Below are 25,293 nucleotides of genomic sequence, written 5' to 3' on the forward strand. Positions count from 1 at the left end.
ACTGGTAAGAAATCATATGAATGTAAGGAATGTGGGAAGACTTGTGGGAGTATATTCTCAAGATAGTGTACATAAGAAAAAATTCATACTGATGTGAAACCCTACAAATGTATAGAATGTGGGAAAGCCTTTAAATTTAGTTTCTACTTTACTGAGCATCAGATAATTCACACTGGTGAAAAGCCCTATGAATGTAAAGAATGTGGAAAGGCCTTTATTCATAGAACAGATCTAAAAGAACATCTGAGAATTCATTCTGGTTTCAAACTCTATGTATGTAAAGAATGTGATAAGGCCTTTAGTTGATGTGGACAGTTGACTCAACAGCAGAAAATTCATATGGGTGTAAAACGCTATGAATGTAAGGAATGTGGGAAGGCCTTTAGTCGTAGTGGAGACCTTAGACCATATCAAAGAATTCATACTGGTGAGAAATCCTGTGAGTGTAAAGAATGTGGGAAGGCCTTTAGACTTAATTCATACTTTACTGAACATCAGAGTTTTCATACTGCTGAGAAACCCTATAAGTTATGTAGGAAGGTCTTTAGACAACATTCGCATCTTTATCGGCATCAGAGAATTCATAATGTAATGGAATATGAGAAAGCATTTCCATGTCATTTTCTGTTTATAGAATAGCAAAATATTCATGCCAGAAAGAAATTCTGTTAATGTGACTCTTTTTCCAGACATGTTAATTTAGTAAGTGTGTAACAGCCTTCTAATACCTCTCAATCCTTCTTAAATTTTAGGAAGTTCGTATTAGGAAATAAACCTGTTAATGTAACTGTTAACCAAGAATTCCAAGAACAGAGACCTGGTTGAAGAAAAAAAAAAAGAAAGAAAGGAAAAAAGCGCTTTTATTTGGGGTTTGTTAGAACTGCAGCCCAAGAAACACAAACCCAAGAAAGTACTCGAATTGTGTTCTGCTGGACTATAAAATGGGGTAGGCTTAAAAAGGTAAAAAACTGCAAAGTTACATAAGTTGTCAAGAATTAGGATGTGAGCTGGCAAGAGGTAAGGTGCTTGTTAAACAAGGATGCTTTGGGGTTCACAATGATTACATAATTGTGTCGGGGCGGGAGACTTTTAAACTACAGGGTTGCAACTAGCACCTGCTAGCAGATACTGTTTTGAAAACAGCTGGTGCTGTCCTTGAGTTTAATACAATTCAGAGAAAATTCAGGTTCTCAGTGATGCGTGAATGTGTCTCAGACCAGATCCTCAGTGTCCGCCAGATTCCATTTTTCTATGCCTGAACTATGAATACTGCATTATAATTTCAATTTGTCATCAAAATAATTGTGGGGAAGTTTTTAATCAATGACATATACTTATCATCATTGCCTTTACTATCTATGTGATAGTGGGCAACACATTTACCCTTCTGTGTGTCATTTGTAAAATGGTACCCACCTAAAAGTGTGGTTGATAGTTTATAACATGTACAATATTTTGCAAAAAGTACCTGGCCAAAAAACTCCTTTGAATGAATAATGGATATGATTATTATTTTTATTATTATCAACATTATAATTAGTGAGTTTCTTAATATAAAGACATAATGCAGGTAACAAATTTAGAAAGTCATTCATCACTTACTGTATTTCAGGAAATTCATCTTTGATAAAATCCATAAGAATATAAAGAACATGTAAAGATCAAATGCAGACCTCATTGCTTAAGTTCTACCAGAAAATTAGAGCTGAAAATTAACCCTAAGGATTTAGTGAGTGTGAAAATATTAAGAATATAGCTGCTGAAACATCAGGGAACGGTGTGAAGGATTTTACCAATAATATAGAAGTTAAAAGGATAACAGCAAACTGCCTAGAAAATATTTACCAACTTTATTATGAAAAATTTCTGACAAAAAGATAGAACGCATTCTATAATGAACATCCATTTACCATTCACCTAGATTTGAAGATTTACTTTGTATATTTGCTTCATTTTTCTATAAAATATAATTTTTGCTGTACCATTTAAGAGTAAATTGTAAACATTATATCACTTTACCCTCAATAAATCAGTTTGTATCCGAGAAGTTAGAATAATACATATTACCCAAATATTATAATCACACCTTAAAAATTAATTCTATACAACATTCTAATATGCAGTCCATATTTAATTTTCCCTAATATTCTCAAGAATATCTTTTAACAAGGATTCACTCTCCAGGCTCATACATGTTAGTGGTTATGTCACTTTTAAACTGAACAGCACTCCCCCATCTTTGTTTCATGGTTATGTTTTTTTGAAGAGTCCATCACAGTTGTCTTAGAATGTCTTGAGTTCTTGGTTTGTCAAATTTATTTCCTCATAATGTTGTTCATCTTGTTACACTGTTTCTAAATTGAAACTTAAGTAGAAGCTTGATTTGCCTCTTGTTAAACATTTTTAGCAAGAACACTTCACAGGTATTTGTGACTGCCAAATCTCTCATTATAAAACTATCTATCTTATTTTTTTGCAATTAGTAAGTAATTGGGTAATAATTTGCACTCCTCTTGGAAATGTATAATAATCTATATGTATAAAACAAGTAATAGATTAAACTAAAAGTCAAATTTTAAATTATAAGCCATTCAGAAAGGACTGGTACTGAAATGTCTGTATTTCAAAATTTGTGAGATGTAGCCAAACCTCTTTTGATGCATACAGGAAACTAAAATTAAGGGATGGGACTTTTTGTTATCTCCCACCTCAGCACCTATTCCAATGTCTTTCTCATATATTAGGCACTTGATAAAACTTGAAAAAAATAAGCATTCAAGTGAAAAAGTTTAAAAATTACAAAATAAAACGAATGCTAACAGAAGGAAGTAGTTAATGCAATTTAAATTAGAAACTAATTTTAAAAAACACTCGTTGACTTACCCAATTTTTCCAAATTTGATAAAAGGAAAGAAAAGAAAAATGACACAATTATAGCATCATGAATAACAATAGGGATATTATTAACACAGATACTGATGTTCTTTGTGAGGAAATATTATGTAAATTTATTTCAATATATACAAAATTCCAGTTAACGAATTATTTTCTAGAAAGTGAACTTTATTGAAATTGATAAAACATAATCAAGCCTGAAGAGACTATTAATGACTGGGAAAGTTAAATTTAGCCAAAAAGCTCCTTTTTATAAGCCAGCAGATAATCCTTAACAGAATTTTCCCAGTTCATGCTGCATGACTGATGTAATCCAAATGACAAAACTAGAGAATAGTTATTAAAAGGCAAAATCTAGATGAGTTCTAATTAAATAGAAAAGGCCAAAAGCTAAATAGAATATTTGTCAGCAAAATGATATAAAAGCATTATGCAGTAAATTCTCATTTATTTGAAATAAACCAGCATTGGAAATTTCTAATTATGTATATATCTAGCTTAAATGATTGAAAAAAGAATTGATAAAGTTCTGTTATCTTCTAGATTCATTCTTTTAGCCTTACTATCACTGATATTGTGCTGATTTCTCAAAATGAAAAAGTGCTCTCTCATTTTAACATTTTGAAGATGATACAATTTAACAATCAGTGGTGTCCTATAATTACTTTCAAGTAAATACCAACCAAGATTTTTATGTGTATGAAAAGCTTTCATTGGTATTTTCTGCTAAGATCAACAGTGTTCCAGTATCAAAACATTTTATATTTGATGGAATATATCGTATGTATATACACATGCCTATACACACTCTAGGCATAAGGATAAATTTAATTCTTTATAAGAATTTCTTGAAAACAACTGTCAAAACAAAGGTACTTCAATGTTTTTGTTTAGATTTTAATAAATGGTGCTGGGACTATTATACATACAATACATACCACATATAGGCAGCTCCTGAAAATCTAAATAACTTCTGGTGAATATCAGAGAATACCTGAAGTACTTGGCATTAGATCATCTAAGGAAACCAGATGATCTAAGACCAGAACACGAGAAAATATACACCACAATTTAAAAAGTAAGTAAGTGTGGCATAATGTGATCTATGTCTAGGGTTTGTCACAAGGAACACGAGTGGAGACAGTGTCAACAGTGAGATTGTTTGCTGGGAGAAGTAATTTCACCTAGCATATCACCCTTCCTTAAACTAGTTAGCAAGTACTATTGTTTGCTTCTGGGAGAATGTGAGAGGCTACTGATTGATATTATTCTGGAAAAAATAGGAGCATCCCTACACCTAGGACTAGCTGGCAAGAAATTTTGTACCACAACAGACCTCCTGCTAGCCTGTCTCTCTCTAAAAACAAATCAGAGTACAAATCAAGGCAGCACATCCTAGTCCTGCCCTGAAGCAGATTACATCAAAAGGATCCTCAAGTGTAAAACTGAGTATATGTCAGGATTACCAAACATTTGATAAAAGTTGATTCTCATATAATTAATAGAGAAACAAAGCTAACCAACTGGAAATACTACCAGTAGAATAAACAGAATAGGACTTTAAAGTATGAATTGAATCCTCAAAATGATGTGAACATATATACTATATCCCCAAAACAGAATCTACTAGAGATTACACAAGTTATTTAAATGTTTTTGCAAAAATAACTCAGTAGAGGGAGTTCTGTCTAAAAAGATGGAATACATGTCCTTTTCCCTGTTCTTCCTGCTAAATACAACTCAAAACTCTGGACATTATATATAAAACAAACAACATGACTCTCAAAGATGAAGAGAAGCTAGGGACCACAGGACCTAAGGAGCAACATGGGGTGAGTTCCGCATGTTTCATTTATATCCCAAACTTGGAGCTAAAGAAGCTGGTAATTGAAATGCTAATGTGCAGAGACTGAAAAAAAAGTCTCAAGAAAAGCCTATTCTCTCCAACCAGAGAAACAAACAGGAAAGGACAGCCTAACAAGACATGAAACTTTTAAACAACTGCTCTACTTCAGGCAAACACCACCAAAAAAATCTGTGGCCCTATCCCCACCACTGACACCAGGGGCCAAATGGAGACTCCAGCCCTCTGACCTTTATCAGGTTGTAAAACAGTATCCCCAATGTCCCCACCAGACTGTGTCAGAAAAAGTCGAGTATGAAGTCCAGCCTTTAATGGGCCCCTCCACTACCAGTACAATGTCAATGGTGCCTAAATGGGGAGCCTGATCTTCCATAACCAATGAAAATATTGTTCAGGAAATGAGAAATCAAGAACAGCCTCAGATGAAAATGATTTTTAACAACAGGCATACCCTCAAAGAATGACTTCCAGGATTTGTTGCCAACAAAACTACCCCCAAAGAATGCCTAAAGAAATACCTGTAAACAAAAATGAAACATTAAAGAATCGTGAAAAACAAGGAAGGTAGAAAGAACACCATAAGAGCAAAACTGTGGGTACAGTAGACTTTCCTTTTCTTTCCTTAATTATGTTTGACAGTTGAAACAAAAATCATAACACTGTCTAATGTGGTCTTCAAGAAATATTCAAGTCAATTAGAAATGAGAGAGAAGAAAGGAAAAGTAAGGTTTCTACACTTACAGTGGATAAATGTTGAACCATTCTACTTCAGTATGTACAGTTGGCCCTCCATGTCTGTGGGTTCCACATCCACAGGTTGAAAATATTTGAAAAAAAATTCCAGAAAGTTCCAAAAAGCTAAACTTAAATTTGCCACATGCTGGCAACTATTTACATAGCACTTACATTGTATTCCCAACTATTTACATAACATTTCTATTTTATTAAGTATTATAAGTAGTCTAGAGATAATTTATAGTATACAAGCATGTGTGTAGGTTACATGCAAGTACTACACCATTTTATGTAAGTAGGGAATAGAGCATCTGTGGATTTTGGTATATGCAGTGGGTCCAGGCATTAATACACTGTACCAGGGGACAACCGTATATATTATGTCGTGCCTAGATCAACTCTTAAAAATATATATGAGACCCACAAATACTCTGAACAGAAAAATAGCAGAGTAGGAAACTGCAGCAGTCCATCCAACCACAAAAGTAATTAATAGACTGGCAAAAACAGAATCAACTTTTTCAAAAATCTGGAAAATAATCAAAAGCGTACAGCATTCAGAGAACTGCTGAATCAAGAAAAAAAAACAAGTGTTATCATACTAAGTGAAGTAAGAAAGACAAATACCATATGATATCACTTATATGTGGAGTCTAAAATATAACACAAATGAACTTATCTATGAAACAAACAGACTCAAAGATATAGAGAAAAGACTTATGGTTGCCAAGGGGGTGGGGTGGGGGAGGGATGATTGAGAGTTTGGGATTAGCACATGCAAACTATTATATATAGAATGCATAAACAACAAGTTCCTACTGTATAGCAGAGAACTATATTCAATATCCTGTAATAAACCATAATGGAAAAGAAAAAATAACCAAGTGAATCTCAGAGTTTTGTGGTATTTTAATTTACCTTGATCCCATGCCTCATTCCCCAATTCAGCAGCAGTCTTGACTTCAACAGCCCACACTCCCAATACTGCTACATAGAATCTATAGGAAAGGGGAAATCACAATAGGAAAGGCAAATATATATTAAGGATTGAAGATTACTTAAATAACCCAGTATGTAGATTAAAAATAAATTTTTAGAATTATAAAAGTGATAACTATAATAAACAGTAAAAGGATAAACATGAAGATATAAAAGAGGACATCAAAATAAAAGTCTGGGAGGAGGGAAATATAAAAATATACATCTTTTAGGGGCTTCCCTGGTGGTGCAGTGGTTGAGAGTCTGCCTGCCAGTGCAGGGGACACGGGTTCGAGCCCTGGTCTGGGAAGATCCCACATGCCATGGAGCAACTAGGCCCGTGAGCCACAACTACTGAGCCTGTGCGACTGGAGCCTGTGCTCCGCAACAAGAGAAGCTGCAATAGTGAGAGGCCCACGAACCGCGATGAAGAGTGGCTCCCGCTTGCCACAACTAGAGAAAGCCCTCACACAGAAATGAAGAGCCAACACAGCCAAAAAAAAAATTTAAAAAAAATTTAAAAAAAAATACATCTTTTAGAACATGATTTAACTTGAATGATTATCAGTGTAAAGCAAGTAGATATAGTTATGGGTCAGCATACTTGAACTCCACGGTAACTACAAAGCAAAAACATACAATAGATTCACAAAATATAAAATAAAAAGAAAGGAACTCAAGCATATCACAAAAGAAAATCATCAGAAAAAAAAAGGACTGCAAAACAAGGATTAAATGGCAATAAATATACACCTATCAATAATTACTTTAAACATCATTGGACTAAATGCTCCAATCAAAAGACACAGAGTGGCAGATTGGGGGAAAAGAAAAAGAACCTGCAATATGCTGCCTACAAGACACTCACTTCAGGGCGAAAGACACACTGACTGAAAGTAAGGGGATGGATAAAGATATGTCATGCAAATAGAAAAGAAAAAGGGGGTAGCAATACCCATATCAAACAAAACAAAGGCCATAAAGTAAGACAGAGGCATTACATAATGATATAGGTATAAATACAAGAGGAGGATATTACATTTGTTAACATGTACACACCCAAAACAGGAGCACCTAAATATATGCAGCAAATACTAACAGACGCAGAGGGAGAAATTGACAATGCAATAATATTAGGAGACTTTAACACCCCACTAACATCAATGGACGGATCATACAGACAAAATAAATAAGGCAAGAGAGATCCTAAATGACACAATAAACCAGTTGTACTTCATTGATATCTACAGGACACTACATCCAAAACAAAAACAAACAATACACATTCTTTTCAAGCACCCATGGAATGTTTTCTAGGATAGACCACATACTAGGTCACAAAAGCCTTAGCAAAGAAGAGGATAGAAATTATTTCAAGCATCTTTTCTGACCACAACGTTTGAAACTAGAAATCAACGACAGAAAGAAAACAGGAAAAGAAGGAAAACAGAGACTAAACAACATGCTACTTTAAAACCAATGGATCAATGATGAAATCAAAGAAATCAGAAAACTCCTTGTGGCAAAAGAAAATGAAAACACATTACCAAATCTATGATGCACCAAAAACAGTTCTAGGAGGGAAGTTCATAATGATACAGGCCTTCCTCAAGAAGTAAGAAAAAAATCTAAAAAAAAAAAAAAAAAAAACAAGCTAGGGACTTCCCTAGTGGTCCAGTGGTAATGAATCCGCCTTACAGTGCAGGGGACACGGGTTCGATCCCTGGTCAGGGAACTAAGATCCCACATGCCGCGGGGCAACTAAGCTTGCATGCTTCAACTACAGAGGCTGCGTGCTGCAAACTACAGAGCCCACACACCCTGGAGCCTGTGCACCACAACTAGAGAGAGAAAACCCACATGCCACAACTAGAGAGAAGCCCACACACTGCAACAAAAGATCCCACATGCCTCGACAAAGATCCCACGTGCCTCAACTAAGACCCGACACAGCCAAAAATAAATAATAAATAAATCTTAAAAAAAAAAACCAACCTAAACTACCACCTAAAACAATTAGAAAAAGAACAAACAATGCCCAAAGTCAGCAGAAGAAAGGAAGTAATAAAGATCAGAGAGGAAATAAATGAGATTTTTAAAAAACAAGAGGGCTTCCCTCATGGCACAGTGGTTAAAAATCCACCTGCCAGGGCTTCCCTGGTGGCGCAGTGGTTGAGAGTCCGCCTGCCAATGCAGGGGACATGGGTTCAGGCCCTGGTCTGGGAAGATCCCACATGCTGCGGAGCAACTGGGCCCGTGAGCCACAACTACTGAGCTTGCGCGTCTGGAGCCTGTGCTCCGCAACAAGAGAGGCCGTGACGGTGATAGGCCCGTGCACCACGATGAGGAGTGGCCCCCGCTCTCCGCAACTGGAGAAAGCCCTCACACAGAGACAAAGACCCAACACAGCCAAAAATAAATAAATAAATAAATTTTAAAAATCCGCCTGCCAATGCAGGGGACACGGGTTCGAGCCCTGGTCTGGGAAGATCCCACATGCCGTGGAGCAACTAAGCCCATGTGCCACAACTACTGAGCCTGTACTCTAGAGCCCGTGAGCCACAATTACTGAGCCTGCATGCTATAACTACTGAAGCCTGCGTGCCTAGAGCCTGTGCTCTGCAACAGGAGAAGCCACTGCAGTGAGAAGCCCATGCACCACAACGAAGAGTAGCCCTCACTCGCTGCAACTAGAGAAAGCCTGCGCACAGCAACTAAGACCCAATGCAGCCAAAAATAAATAAATATTTTTTTTTAAAAAATAGAAAAGATCAATAAAACCAATAACGGGTTCTGTGAAAAGTTTTAAAAAATGGACAAACCTTTAGCCACACTCACCAAAAAGAAGAGAGACAGGATCCAAATAAAATAAGAAATGAAAGAGGAGAAATAACCAATACCACAGAAATACAAGAAATCATGAAAGAACACTATGAACAGTTATATGCCAACAAATTGGACAAGCTAGAAGAAAGGGACAAGTTTCTAGAAACAGAGAGCCTGCCAAGACTGAGTCAATTAGAAACAGATAATTTGAACAAACTGATCACTAGAAGTGAAATAGAATCTGTAATTTTAAAAACTCCCTACAAACAGAAGTCCAGGATTGGACGGCTTCACTGGGGAATTCTTCAAAACATATAGAGAAAATTTAATAACTATCCTCAAACTATTCCAAAAAATTTAAGAGGAAGGAACACTCCCAAATTCATTTTTACAAGGCCACCATTACCCTGATACCAAAACCAGACACACTACAAAAAAAGAAATTACAGGTCAATATATTTGATGAATATAGATGCAAAAATCCTAAACGTATTAGCAAACCAAATCCAGCAATACATAAAAAGGATCATACACTATGATCAAGTTGGATTTATTCCAGGTTCACAGGGATGGTTTAACATTAGCAAATCAATCAATATGATACACCACATTAACAAAAGAATAAAAATCACATGATCATCTCAATAGACACAGAAAATCCATTTGACAGCATTCAACATCCATTCATGATAAAAATTCCTATCAAAGTATGAGAGTGTACATGGAACATATCTCAGTAAAATGAAGGCCATTTATGACAAACCTACAATTAACATAATACTCAATGTGAAAAGCTGAAAGCCTTTCCTCTAATATTTAGAAACAAGTAAAGGATACCTGCTCTTGCCACTTCTATTTAATACAGTGTTGGAAATCTTAGCCACAATCAGATAAGAAAAAGAACTAAAATGTATCCAAATTGGAAAGGAACAGGTAAAACTCACTATTTGCAAATGACATGTTAACCTATATAGAAAACGCCAAAGTGCCCACCCCAAAAATATAAGAAGTAATAAATGAATTCAGCAAAGCTGCAGGATACAAGATTAATATACAGAAATCTATGGTGTTTATTTACACTAATAATGAAATATAAGAAAAAGTGGGGGGAAATCCCATTTAAAAGTGTCAAAAACAATAAAATAACTAGTAATAACCTTTACCAATGAGGTGAAAGACCTATACACTGAAAACTATAAAACACTGATGAAGGAATTTGAAGATGATACAAAGAAATGGAAAGATACCACACACTCTTGGAAAAATTAATATTGTTAAAATGGCCATACTTCCCAAAGCAATCTACAGATTCAATGCAGTCCCTATCAAAATACCCATGACATTTTTCACAGAACTAGGACAAATAATCCTAAAATTCAAATGGAACCACAAAAGACCCAGAATTGCCTAAGCAATCCTGAGAAAAAAGAACAAAGCTGGACGTGTCACCTTCCTTGACTTCAGACTGTACTACAAAACTCCAGTAATCAAAACAGCATGATAAACTTCACTGCAGCACTATTTACAATAGCCAAGACATGGAAGCAACCTAAATGTCCATCAAGAGATGAATGGAGGGGGCAGCCTTGGTGGCGCAGTGGTTAGGAATCCACCTGCCAATGCAGGGGACACGGGTCCAAGCCCTGGTCTGGGAAGATCCCACATGCTGCGGAGCAACTAAGCCTGTGTGCCACAGCTAATGAGCCTGTGCTCTAGAGCCCATGAGCCACAACTACTGAGCCCGCATGCCACAACTACTGAAACCTGCGCACCGCACCTACAGCCTGTGCTCCACAATAAGAGAAGCCACCGCAATGAGAAGTCTGCATACTGCAACGAAGAGTGGCCCCCGCTTGCCACAGCTAGAGAAAGCCTGTGTGCAGCAATGAAGACCCAATGCAGCCAAAAATAAATAAATTTTAAAAAGATGAATGGATAAAGAAGATATGGTATATATATACGATGGAATATTAGCCATAAAGAATGAAATAATGCTGTTTGCTGCAACATGGATGGACCTTGAGATTATCATACTAAATAAAAGTAAGCCAGACAGGGGGCTTCCCTGGTGGCGCAGTGGTTGAGAGTCTGCCTGCCAATGCAGGGGACACGGGTTCAAGCCCTGGTCTGGGAAGATCCCACATGCCACGGAGCAACTGGGCCTGTGAGCCACAACTACTGAGCCTGCGCGTCTGGAGCCTGTGCTCCACAACAAGAGAGGCCGCAATAGTGAGAGGCCCGTGCACCGCGATGAAGAGTGGCCCCCGCTTGCCACAACTAGAGAAAGCCCTCGCACAGAAACGAAGACCCAACACAGCAATAAAATAAATAAATTAAAAAAAAAAAGTAAGCCAGACAGAAAAAGTCCAGACAAAAAGGCAAGTATCATACGATATCACTTATATGTGGAATATTAAAAAAATGATGCAGGGACTTCCCTGGTGGTCCAGTGGTTAAGACTCCACGCTCCCAGTCCAGGGGTTACAGGTTCAATTCCTGCTCAGGGAACTAGACCCCGCATGCTGCAACTAAAAGATCCCACATGCTGCAATGAAGACCCTGCATGCGGCAACGAATATGCTGCACACTGCAACTAAGACCCAGGGCAGCCAATGAATAAATAGATAAATATTGTTTTAAAAAGATACAAATGAACTTATTTACAAAACAGAAGTAGACCCACAGATACAGAAAACAAACTTATGGTTACCAAAGGGGAAGTGCACGAGAGATAAATTAGGAGTTGCGGATTAACGTACACACTACTATATATAAAACAGATAACCAACACGGATCTACTGTATAGCACTGGGAACTATACCTAATACTTTGTAATAACCTATAAGGGAAAATAATCTGAAAGATGTTATATGTATAACTGAATCACTTTGCTCTACACCTGGAACTAACAACATTGTAAATCAACTATTCATCAGTAAAAACAACAACAACAACAACAAAAAACCCAGCATGGTATTGGCACAAAAATAGTCATGCAGGTCAATGGAGCAGAAGAGAGTCCAGAAATAAACCTACGCACCTATGGTCAATTAATCTATGACAAAGGAGGCAAGGATATACAATGGAGAAAAGACATTCTCTTCAACCAGTGGTGCTGGGAAAACTGGACAGCTAAATGTAAGACAATGAGATTAAAACATTTACCTCACAACATATACAAAATAAACTCAAAATGGATCAAGAACCTAAATGTAAGACCGGAAACCATAAACTCCTAGAAGAGAACCTAGGTGAAACCTGTTTTGACATAAATCGTCACAATATTTTCTTAGATCAGTCTCCCAAGGCAAAAGAAATAAAAGCAAAAATAAAGAAATGGGACCTAGTTAAACTTAAAAGCTTTTGTACAGCAAAGGAAACTTTCAAAAAGACAAAAGGACAACCTACAGAGTGGGTGAAAATATTTGCAAGCAATTCAACCAACAAGGGGTTAATATTCCAAAATATACAAACAGCTCATATAAATCAATATGAAAAAACAAACAACCCAATCAAAACATGGGCAGAAGACCTAAATAGACATTTCTCCTAAGAAGACATACAGATGGCCAACAGGCACATGAAAAGATGCTCAACATCACTAATTCTTAGAGAAATGCCAATAAAAACAACAATGAGATATCACCTCACAATGGTCAGAATAGTTATCATCCAAAAGTCTATAAATAAATGCTGGAGAGAGTGTGGAGAAAAGGGAACCCTCTTACAGTGCTGGTTGGAATGTAAATTGGTACAGCCACTATGGAGAACAGTATGGAGGTTCCTCAAAAAACTAAAAATAGACTACCATCTGATCCAGCAGTTCTATCCCTTGTATATATTTGGAAAAAACTAAAAACACTAATCAGAAAAGATACATGCACCCCAATGTTCATAGCAGCACTATTTACAACAGCCAAGCTATAGAAACAACCCAATTGCCCATCAACAGATGAATGGATAAAGAAGTTATGGTAGAAAACAAATGCTGGAGAGGGTGTGGAGAAAAGGGAACCCTCTTGCACTGTTGGTGGGAATGTAAATTGGTACAGCCACTATGGAGAACAGTATGGAGGTTCCTTAAAAAACTAAAAATAGAACTACCATATGACCCAGCAATCCCACTACTGAGCATATACCCTGAGAAAACCATAATTCAAAAACAGACATGTACCACAATGTTCATTGCAGCACTATTCACAATAGCCAGGACGTGGAAGCAACCTAAGTGTCCATCGACAGATGAATGGATAAAGAAGTTGCGGCACATATATACAATGGAATATTAGTCATCCATAAAAAGTAAAAAACGAAACTGAGTTATTTGTAGTGAGGTGGATGGACCTAGAGCCTGTCATACAGAGTGAAGTAAGTCAGAAAGAGAAAAACAAATACCGTCTGCTAACACATATATAAGGAATCTAAAAAACAAAAATGGTTCTGATGAACCAAGGGGCACGACAGGAATAAAGACACAGACTTAGAGAATGGACTTGAGGACATGGGGAGGGGGAAGGGTAAGCTGGGACGAAGTAAGAAAGTAGCATTGACATATATACACTACCAAATGTACAATAGGTAGCTAGTGGGAAGCAGCTGCATGGCACAGGGAGATCAGCTCGGTGCTTTGCCACCACCTAGAGGGGTGGGATAAGGAGGGTGGGAGGGAGATGCAAGAGGGAGGGGATATGGGGATATACATATGCATATAGCGGATTCACTTTGTTATACAGCAGAAACTAACACAACATTGTAAAGCAATTATACTCCAATAAAGATGTTTTTAAAAAAAAAGTTATGGTAGAGATTGGTTCAAGATGGTGGAGTAGAAGGACGTGCGCTCACTCCCTCTTGCAAGAGAAATGGAATCACAACTAACTGCTGAACAGTTATCGACAGAAAAACACTGGAACTCACCAAAAAAGATACCCCACATCCAAAGACAAAGGAGAAGCTGCAATGAGATGGCACGAGGGGTGCAATCACAATAAAATCAAATCCCATAACTGCTGGGTGGGTGACTTACAAACTGGAGAACAATTATACCACAGAAGTCCACCCACTGGAGTGAAGGTTCTAAGTCCTACGGAGGGTTTCCCAACCTGGGGGTCTGGAAATGGGAGGAGGAATCCCCGGAAATCAGACTCTGAAGGCCAGCAGAATTTGATGGCAGGACTTCGACAGGAATGGGGGAAACAGAGACTCCACTCTTGGAGGGCACACACAAAGAAGGACCCAGGGGGAAGGAGCAGTGACCCGATAGGAGACTGAACCAGACCTACATGCTAGTGTTGGAAGGTCTCCTGCAGAGGCAGGGCATGGCTGTGGCTCACCGCAGGGACAAGGACACTGGCAGCAGAAGTTCTGGGAAGTACTCATTGGCGGGAGCCCTCCCGGAGTGGAGTCCACACACCATTAGCCCCACCAAACAGCCTGTAGGTTCCAGTGCTGGGTTGCCTCAGGCCAAACAACCAAAAAGGAGGGAACTCAGCCCCACCCATCAGCAGAGAAGTGGCTTAAAGTTTTACTGAGCTCTGCCCACCAGAGCAACACCCAGGTCTACACACCAACAGTCCCTCCCATCAGGAAGCTTGCACAAGCCTCTTAGCTTCATCCACCAGAAGGCAGACAGGAGAAACAAGAAGAACTACAGTCCTGCAGCCTGCAGAACGAAAACCATAATCACAGAAAGAAAGACAAAATGAAAAGGCAGAGACTATGTCCCAGATGAAGGAACAAGATAAAACCCCAGAAAACAACTAAATGAAGTGGAGATAGGCAACCTTCCAGAAAAAAAATTCAGAATAATGATAGTGAAGATGATCCAGGACCTCAGAAAAAGAATGCAGGCAAAGATCGAGAAGATGCAAGAAATGTTTCACAAAGACCTAGAAGAATTAAAGAACAAACAAACAGAGATGAACAATACAATAAGTGAAATGAAAAATACACTAGAAGGAATCAATAGCAGAATAACTGAGGCAGAAGAAAGGATAAGTGACCTGGAAGATAAAATAGTGGAAATAACTACAGCAGAGCAGAATAAAGAAAAAAGAATGAAAAGAATTGAGGACAGTCTTAGAGACCTCTGGGACAACATTAAATGCACCAACATTCAAATTATAAGGGTCCCAGAAGAAGAAGAGAAAAAGAAAGGGACTGAGAAAATATTTGAAGAGATTATAGTTGAAAACTTACCTAATATGGGAAAGGAAATAGTTAATAGGTCCAGGAAGCAGACAGAGAGTCCCATACAGGATAATTCCAAGGAGAAACACACCAAGACACATATTAATCAAACTATCAAAAATTAAATACAAAGAAAAAATATTAAAAGCAGCAAGGCAAAAACAACAAATAACACACAAGGGAATCCCCATAAGGTTTACAGCTGACCTTTCAGCAGAAACTCTGCAAGCCAGAAGGGAGTGGCAGGACATATTTAAAGTGATGAAGGAGAAAAACCTACAACCAAGATTAACCAGCAAGGATCTCATTCAGATTTGATGGAGAAATTAAACCTTTACAGACAAGCAAAAGCTAAGGGAATTCAGCACCACCAAACCAGCTTTACAACAAAGGCTAAAGGAACTTCTCTAGGCAGGAAACACAAGAGAAGGAAAAGACCTACAGTAACAAACCCAAAACAATTTAGAGAATGGTAATAGGAACATATATATCGATAATTACCTTAAATGTAAATGGATTAAATGCTCCAACCAAAAGACACAGACTTGCTGAATGGATACAAAAACAAGACCCATATATATGCTGTCTACAAGAGACCCACTTCAGACCTAGAGACACATACAGACTGAAAGTGAGGGGATGGAAAAAGATATTCCATGCAAATGGAAATCAAAAGAAAGCTGGAGTAGCAATACTCATATCAGATATAATAGACTTTAAAATAAAGAATGTTACAGAAGACAAGAAAGGACACTACATAATGATCAAGGGATCAATCCAAGAAGAAGATATAACAATTATAAATATATATGCACCCAACATAGGAGCACCTCAATACATAAGGCAAATGCTAACAGCTATAAAAGATGAAATCGACAGTAATACAATAATAGTGGGGGACTTTAACCCTCACTTACATCAATGGGCAGACCATCCAGACAGAAAATTAATAAGGAAACACAAACTTTAAATGACACAACAGACCAGATAGATTTAATTGATATTTATGGGACATTCTATCTGAAAACAGCAGATTACACTTTCTTCTCTCAAGTGCACATGGAACATTCTCCAGGATAAATCACATCTTGGGTCACAAATCAGGCCTCAGTAAATTTAAGAAAATTGAAATTGTATCAAGCATCTTTTCTGACCACAATGTTATGAGATTAGAAATAAATTACAGGGAAAAAAAAGTAAAAACACAAACACATGCAGGCTAAACAATACGCTACTAAATATCCAAGAGATCACTGAAGAAATCAAAGAGGAAATAAAAAAATACCTAGAGACAAATGACAATGAAAACATGACGATCCAAAACCTATGGGATGCAGCAAAAGCAGTTCTAAGAGGAAAGTTTATAGCAATACAATCCTACCTCAAGAAACAAGAAACATCTCAAATAAACAATCTAACCTTACCCCTAAAGGAACTAGAGAAAGAAGAACAAACAAAACCCGAAGCTGGTCGAAGGAAAGAAATCATAAAGATCAGAGCAGAAATAAATGAAATAGAAACAAAACAATAGCAATATCAATAAAACTAAAAGCTGGTTCTTTGAGAAGATAAACAAAATTGGTAAACCTTTAGCCAGACTCATCAAGAAAAACAGGGAGAGGAGTCAAACCAACAAAATTAGAAATGAATAAGGGGAAGTTACAACAGACACCGCAGAAATACAAAGCATCCTGAGAGACTACTACAAGCAACTCTATGCCAATAAAATGGACAACCTGGAAGAAATGGACAAATACTTAGAAAGGTATAACCTTCCAAGACCAGGAAGAAATAGAAAATATGAACAGACCAATCACAAGTAACAAAATTGAAACTGTGATTAAAAATCTTCCAACAAAAGTCCAGGACCAGATGCTTCATAGGTGAATTCTATAACACATTTAGAGAAGAGCTAACACCCATCCTTCTCAAACTCTTCCAAAAAAGTGCAGAGGAAGGAACACTCCCAAACTCATTCTACAAGGCTACCATCACCCTTATACCAAAACCAGACAAAGATACTACAAAAAAAGAAAATTACACACCAATATCACCGATGAATATAGATGCAAAAATCCTCAACAAAATACTAGCAAACAGAACTCAACAACACATTAAAAGGATCATACACCATGATCAAGTGGGATTTATCCCAGGGATGCAAGGATTCTTCAATATACACAAATCAATCAATGTGATACACCATATTAACAAACTGAAGAATAAAAACCATATGATCATCTCAATAGATGCAGAAAAAGCTTTTCACAAAATTCAACACACGTTTATGATAAAACTCTCCAGAGGGACTTCACTGGTGGCGCAGTGGTTAAGAATCTGCCTGCCAATGAAGGGGACATGGGTTCGAGCCCCAGTCCGGGAAGATCCCACATGCCATGGAGCAACTAAGCCCATGCGCCACAACTACTGAGCCTGCGCTCTACAGCCCACAAGCCACAACTACTGAGCCTGAGTGCCACAACTACTGAAGCCTATGTGCTTAGAGCCTGTGCTCTGCAACAAGAGAAGCCACTGCAATGAGAAGCCCGTGAACCACAGCGAAGAATAGCCCCTGCTTGCTGCAGCTAGAGAAAGCCCACGCACAGCAATGAAGACCCAATGCAGCCATAAATAAATAAATAAATAAGCAAATACTTTTATTTATTTATTTATTTAAAAAAAACTCTCCAGATATTGGGCATAGAGGGAACCCACCTCAACATAATAAAGGCCCTATACAACAAACCCACAGTAAACATCATTCTCTATGGTAAAAAACTGAAAGCATTTCCTCTAAGATCAGGAACAAGACAAGGATATCCACTCTCACCACTATTATTCAGCATAATTTTGGAAGTCCTAGCCATAGCAATCAGAAAAGAAAATGAAATAAAAGGAATCCAAATCAGAAAAGAAGAAGTAAAACTGTCACTGTTTGCAGACGACATGATACTTATACATAGAGAATCCTAAAGATGCCACCAGAAAACTACTAGAGGTAATCAATGAATTTGGTAAAGTTGCAGGATACAAAATTAATGCACAGAAATCTCCTGCATTCCTATACACTAACAATGAAAGATCAGAAAGAGAAATTAAGGAAACAATCCCATTCACCATTGCAAGAAAAAGAATAAAATACCTAGGAATAAACCTACCTAAGGAGGTAAAAGACCTGTACTCAGAAAACTATAAGACACTGATGAAAGAAATCAGAGATGATACAAACAGATGGAGAAATATACCATGTTCTTGGATTGGAAGAATCAATATTGTGAAAATGACTATACTACCCAAAGCAATCTACAGATTCAATGCAATCCCTATCAAATTACCAATGGTATTTTTCACAGAACTACAACAAAAAAATCTTAAAATTTGTATGGCGACACAAAAGACCCCAAACAGCCAAAGCAATCTTGAGAAAAAAAAATCTGAGCTGGAGGAATCAGGCTCCCCCACTTCAGACTATACTACAAAGCTACAATAATCAAGACAGTATGGTACTGGCACAAAAACAGAAATACAGATCAATGGAACAGGATAGAAAGCCCAGAGATAAACCCACGTACCTATGGTCAACTAATCTATGACAAACGAGGCAATGATATACAATGGAGAAAAGACAGTCTCTTCAATAAGTGGTACTGGGAAAACTGGACAGCTACGTGTGAAAGAATGAAATTAGAACACTCCCTACACCATACACACAAAGAAAACCTCAAAATGAATTAAAGACCTAAATGTAAGACCGTACACTATAAAACTCTTAGAGGAAAACATAGGAAGAACACTCTGATATAAATCACAGCAAGATCTTTTTAGACCCACCTCCTAGAATAATGGAAATAAAAACAAAAATAAACAAATGGGACCTAATGAAACTTAAAAGCTTTTGCATGAATCAACGGATAAAGGATTAACCTCCAAAATATATAAACAGCTTATGCAGCTCAATATCAAAAAAAAAACCCAGTCAAAAAATGGGCAGAAGACCTAAATAGACATTTCTCCAAAGAAGACATACAGATGGCCAACAAACACATAAAAAAATGCTCAACATCACCAATTATTAGAGAAGAGCAAATCAAAACTACAATGAGATATCACCTCACACCTGTTTAGAATGGGCATCATCAGAAAATCTACAAACAATAAATGCTGGAGACGGTGTGGAGAAAAGGCAACCCTCTTGCACTGTTGGTGGAAATGTAAATTGATACAGCCACTATGGAGAACAGTATGGAGGTTCCTTAAAAAACTAAAAATAGAATTACCATACAACCCAGCAATTGCACAACTGGGGATATACCCAGAGAAAACCATAATTCAAAAACACACATGCACCCCAATATTTATTGCAGCACTATTTACGATACCCAGGACATGGAAACAACCAAGATGTCCATCAACAGAGGAATGGATAAAGAAGATGTGGTACATATATACAGTGGAATATTACTCAGCCATACAAAGGAATGAAATTGGGTCATTTGTAGAGATGTGGATGGACCTGGAGACTGTCATACAGAGTGAAGTAAGTCAGAAAGAGAAAAACAAATATTGTATATTAACACATATATGTGAAATCTGGAAAAATGGTACAGATGAACCGGTTTGCAAGGCAAAAATAGAGACACAGATGTAGAGAACAAATATATGGACACCAAGGGGGAAGGGTTGGGGGGAGATGAATTGGGAGATAGGGATTGACATATATACATTAATATGTATAAAATAGGTAACTCATAAGAACCTGCTCTATAGAAAAGTGAATAAAATAAATTTCAAAAATTCAAAAAAAAAAAAAAAAAAAAAGAACCTGCTGTATAGCACAGGGAACTCCACTTCACTGTACAGTAGAAACTAACACAACATTGTAAAACAACTATACCCTAATAAAAAAAAAAGTTATGCTATATATACACAATAGAATATTATTCAGCCATAAAAATGAATGAAATTCTGCCATTTGCAGCAACATGGATGGACCTAGGGAATATTATGCTTAGTGAAATAAGTCAGAGAGTGAAAGACAATTACTATATGATATCACTTATATGTGGAATCTAAAAAAAAAAAGACACACTAATGTATATGTAAAACAGAGACTGACTCAGATAAAGCAAAAAAAACTAGAGGGTACTAAAGGGGAGAGGAAAGAGGGAGGGGCAAATTAGGAGTATGGGATTAAGAGATACAAACTACTATGTATAAAATAGATAAGCAATAAGGATATATTGTATAGCACAGGGGATTATAGCCATTATCTTGTAATAAACTTTAATGGAGTATAATCTGTAAAAATACTGAAGCACTATGCTGTACACCTGAAACGAGTATGATATTGTGAATGAATTATACAAATAAATAAATAAGAAGGCATAATAAATAAAACAATAAATGAATCATATTACATGGATCAATTTAATGAAAAACAAACTATTACTAATCATTATGAAATAGATAATTTGAAGAGCCCTATACAACTATTAAGGAAATTGAATTCATAATTTAAAATCTCCCCCTGGGCTTCCCTGGTGGCACAGTGGTTGAGAATCTGCCTACCAATGCAGGGGACACGGGTTCGAGCCCTGGTCTGGGAAGATCCCACATGCCGCGGAGCAGCTGGGCCCGTGAGCCACAACTACTGAGCCTGCGCGTCTGGAGCCTGTGCTCTGCAACAAGAGAGGCCGCGATAGTGAGAGGCCCGCGCACCGCGATGAAGAGTGGCCCCCACTTGCCACAACTAGAGAAAGCCCTCACACAGAAACGAAGACCCAACACAGCCATAAATAAATAAATAAATAGATAGATAGATAGATAAATACACAAATTAAGCAATGTGAATACCATAAAAAAAAAATCTCCCCCAAAATACAATCTCTAGGCTCAGATAAGACCCAACACAGCCATAAATAAATAAATAAATAAATAAATAAATAAAGCAAGCAAGCAAGCATGACACAAATTAAGCAATGTGAATACCATTAAAAAAAAAAATCTCCCCCAAAATACAATCTCTAGGCTCAGATAATTTTGGTAGAGAATTCTTCCAAACTTTTTTTTTCCTTTCTTTTTAGCTTTCCACAGGATCAGTTGAACTGCCAAACATTTAAAGAACCAACTCCAATTCTAGACAATCTCTTCGAGAAGCATAGGATCACTTATGGAGCCAGAACGAACTTTATACCAAATGGCAGTATTCATTCTATGAAGCCAGTATTGACAAGACACCAAAACCAGACAGTCCAAAAAAGAAAACTACCAACAAATATTTCTCATGAATATAGCTGCAAACTCCTTAGCAAAATACTAATAGAATTTAGCAGCATATAAAGAATTAGTATTAATCATGCCAAGTAGGGTTCATTCAATACATGCAAGGCTGGTTCAATATTTGAAAATCAATGTAATCTGCCATATTAACAGACTAGAAAATTACTTGATCATATCAATTGATGTAGAAAATGTATTTGACAAAATTCATAACCCATTCATGATTTAAAAAAAAAACTTTCAGAAACTAGGAATGATTGGGTAGCTTCTTCAACTTGATAAAGAGTATCTACAACAAATCTACAGTTATCATCATATGTAACGGTGAATGACTGAATGCTTTACCTCTAAGACTGGGAACAAGGCAAAGACGTTCACTCTCACCACTGCTACTCAACATAACTCTGTAAGTTCTACGCAGTGAAATAAGGCACAATAGGGATTTAAACATTTACAGCTCAGAAAGGAGTGCCTAAAACTGTCCCTTTTTGCAGATGATGTGATGGTTTATGTAGAAAATCCCACGGAATCTACTACAGACGAACTTCTAGAAATAAGTGATTTTGGCAATGTCATAAGATACTAGATCAACTTGCAAAATCAGTTGTATTTCTATTACTAGCAATGAACATGTGGAAACAAAAATACAATACCATTTACAACTGTGTCAAGAATTAAATACTTAGGTGTAAATCAAACAAAACAAGTACAGCACTTATAAGCAGATAAGTACAGAACACTGATAAGAAATTTAAGATCTAAATAAATAGGTATTCCTTGTTAAGAGATTGGAAATTCAACATAGTAAAATGTCAGTTCTCCCTTAACTGATATACAGGTTTAATGCAATTCCTATCAAAATCTCAGCAAGATTTGTAATACAATATTCTAAAATTTATGTGGAGAGACAAACTGCAGTAGCTAATACAATTCTGAAAAAGAAGAATAAAGTGGTAAGATTCCCTCTACCTAGTTTTAAGGCTAATTACATAGCTATAGTACTCTACTGTATGATATTGGCAGGGGTTGGGTATAAAGTCAATGGAACAGAACAGAGGATAAAGAAATAGCCCTACACAAGTATGGAAAATGGATTTTTGACAAAGATGTAGCTCAGTACAATGGAAGATGGATAGTCTTTTCAACAAATGGTGCTGGAGCAATTGAATATCCATAGGCAAAATAACCTACCTAAAAATTATACCACATACAAAATTTAGCTTACAATAGATAATAAATTGTAAAAGTATAAACCTGTTAGAAGATAAAACACAAAATATTTCTGACTGAATTATTGGTGGTGACACATTACACATGACACCAAAAGCATGATCATAAAAGAAATAAGGGATAAATTAGACTTTATCAAAATATAAAACTTTTGCTCTGCTAAAACCTTGTTAAGCAGATGAAAAGACAGGCTACAGACTGGAAGAAAATATTTGCATACCCAACCAGAAATCCAACAAATCCCAATAATCTAACAGAGAACTCATAAATAGAATATATAAAGCACCCAAAACTCAGCAGTTAAAAACAACAACAACAACATTATATTTAGAAAATGGCCAAAAGGCATGAAGAGATATTTCACCGAAGAGAATTTATGGATGGCAAATGAGTACATGAAATGATATTTGGTGTCACCAGCCATTAGCTAAAAGCAAAATTAAAACCACTATGACAAACCACCACATGCCTATTAGAAAATCTAAAATTGAAAATAGCAACAATACTATAAATTCTGGCAAGGATGTTGAGAAATGGATCTCTTACACATTCCTGGTGGGAATGTAATATGGTATAGCCACTCTGGAAAAATAGTTTGGCAATTCTTTAAAAAATAAATGGCGGCGGTGGGGAGTAAATTAGGAGTTTGGGATTAACAAATACACACTATATGAAATAGATAAACAAGGACCTACTGTATAGCACAGGGAACTATATTCAGTATCTTGTACTAACCCATAGTGGAGAGGAATCTGAAAGAGAATATATATATATACACACACAAACTGAATCACTTTGGTGTACACCTGAAACTAACACAACATTGTAAATCAACTATACTTCATTTTAAAATACATATATATATATATATATATATAAACTTACCATATAACTCAGCAGTTGTACTCCTGGACATTTATCCCAGAGAAATGAAAGAATTTGCCCACATAGCATTGTGTGCCTGATTGTTCATAGCAGCTTTATCTGTAGTAGCCTAAAATGGAAACAACAAAAATGGTTCTCCATACCATGTAATACTACTTAGCATTAAAAAGGAATAAACTATTGATACATGCAACAATTTAGATAGATCTCAAGAACATTATGTTTAGTTCTGGAAGCCAATCTCAAAGGGTCATGTACTACACAATTCCATTTATATAACATCCTTGAAATGATGAAATTATAGAGATGTGAAACAGATTAATTGTTTCTAGGGGTTAGGGATGGTGGGGTGGGGTGCAGGTGTGATTTATAAAGGGGTAGAGTGAGAAACATCCTTGTGGGGGTGGAATAGTTCTGTATGTTGATTGCAGTGGTGATTACATGAATCTATGCACATGATAAAATGACATAACTATATAAACACATTGTACCAATGTCTAATTCTGGGCTTTGATATTGTACTCTAATTATGTAAGCTGTAACCATTGGTAAAAACTGCGTGAAGTATAATCAGGACTATCTTTGCACTATCTTTGCAACTCCCTGTGTATCTATAATTATTTCAAAGTTTAAAAGTTAAAAAAAAAACTTTCAATAAATGGGCTGAAAAGCAGAATGCACACAGCTGAATTGTGAATTAGGAAGCCAGGGATTAAATTGCTATACAGCCCAGAAGAAACCAAATGTAACAAAGAGATGCAATGTATGGAACAAAACAACATAAAAGATAGAAACTGATTTTCCACCAACCATTTAATATAAGTCCCAGAAGACAATAGAGCTAATTGAGGAGAGATAGTAGTAATCAATGAAAATTACCTCAAAATAAAGAAGGATGTAAGTCCTTAATTTGAGAGAGGCCTACCAAGTTAATAAAATTCTATTTAATAACTAATTCTGACATATTTTTTATTTTAACATCTATGAAACTGAAATGCATCTTTATATCAGAGACATGTCATAGTTTAATTCAATGTTTTCTTTCCTTTTCAATGGTACATAAAATAACTGCGGTACTAAACGTGACATCTTTGAAAAAATTAAGTAAAAAATAAGTACCTACATCTAGGTACGTTTTAGCAAAATTTCCAAAGAGAAATAAAAAGATAAAATACTGAAAGCTTCAAGAAAGATTTTTAAAGTTTACTTTCCTAGGAATAAGAAATCAGTTTGGGACAGAAATCTGTTTGCAGCTGAACTTGGTCCTCTCCCTCTCAGACTGCAGTCAAGGTGTCAGCTGGGGCAGCAGTCATCTCAAGGCTCAAACTGGGAAGGATCTGCTTCAAAACTCACTCATATAGTTGCTGATAGAATTTGGAGTGTGCTTGGTTCCTCCCTGGCTGTTGGCCAGA

General features: G+C 36.6%; 1 long non-coding RNA gene across 5 annotated transcripts in view; it reads left to right on the forward strand.

Annotated features, from left to right (window-relative positions):
• Window positions 1-25,285, forward strand: part of LOC309616649 — a 34,054-nt gene extending 8,769 nt beyond the window's left edge. For 4 of the 5 annotated variants that reach the window (XR_014237541.1, XR_014237542.1, XR_014237543.1 and 1 more), the window contains one exon: window positions 753-8,507. This is a non-coding gene — a long non-coding RNA (uncharacterized lncRNA). Of the gene's footprint in view, window positions 1-752; window positions 8,508-21,570 lie in introns of those variants that run through there. The other variant, XR_014237545.1, reaches the window with a different exon arrangement.
• Window positions 25,286-25,293: the final 8 nt, after the last annotated feature.

This window comes from Balaenoptera borealis (assembly GCF_965194805.1).
Source record: "Balaenoptera borealis genome assembly, chromosome: 19".
In the NCBI taxonomy this organism is placed as follows: Eukaryota; Metazoa; Chordata; class Mammalia; order Artiodactyla; family Balaenopteridae; genus Balaenoptera; species Balaenoptera borealis.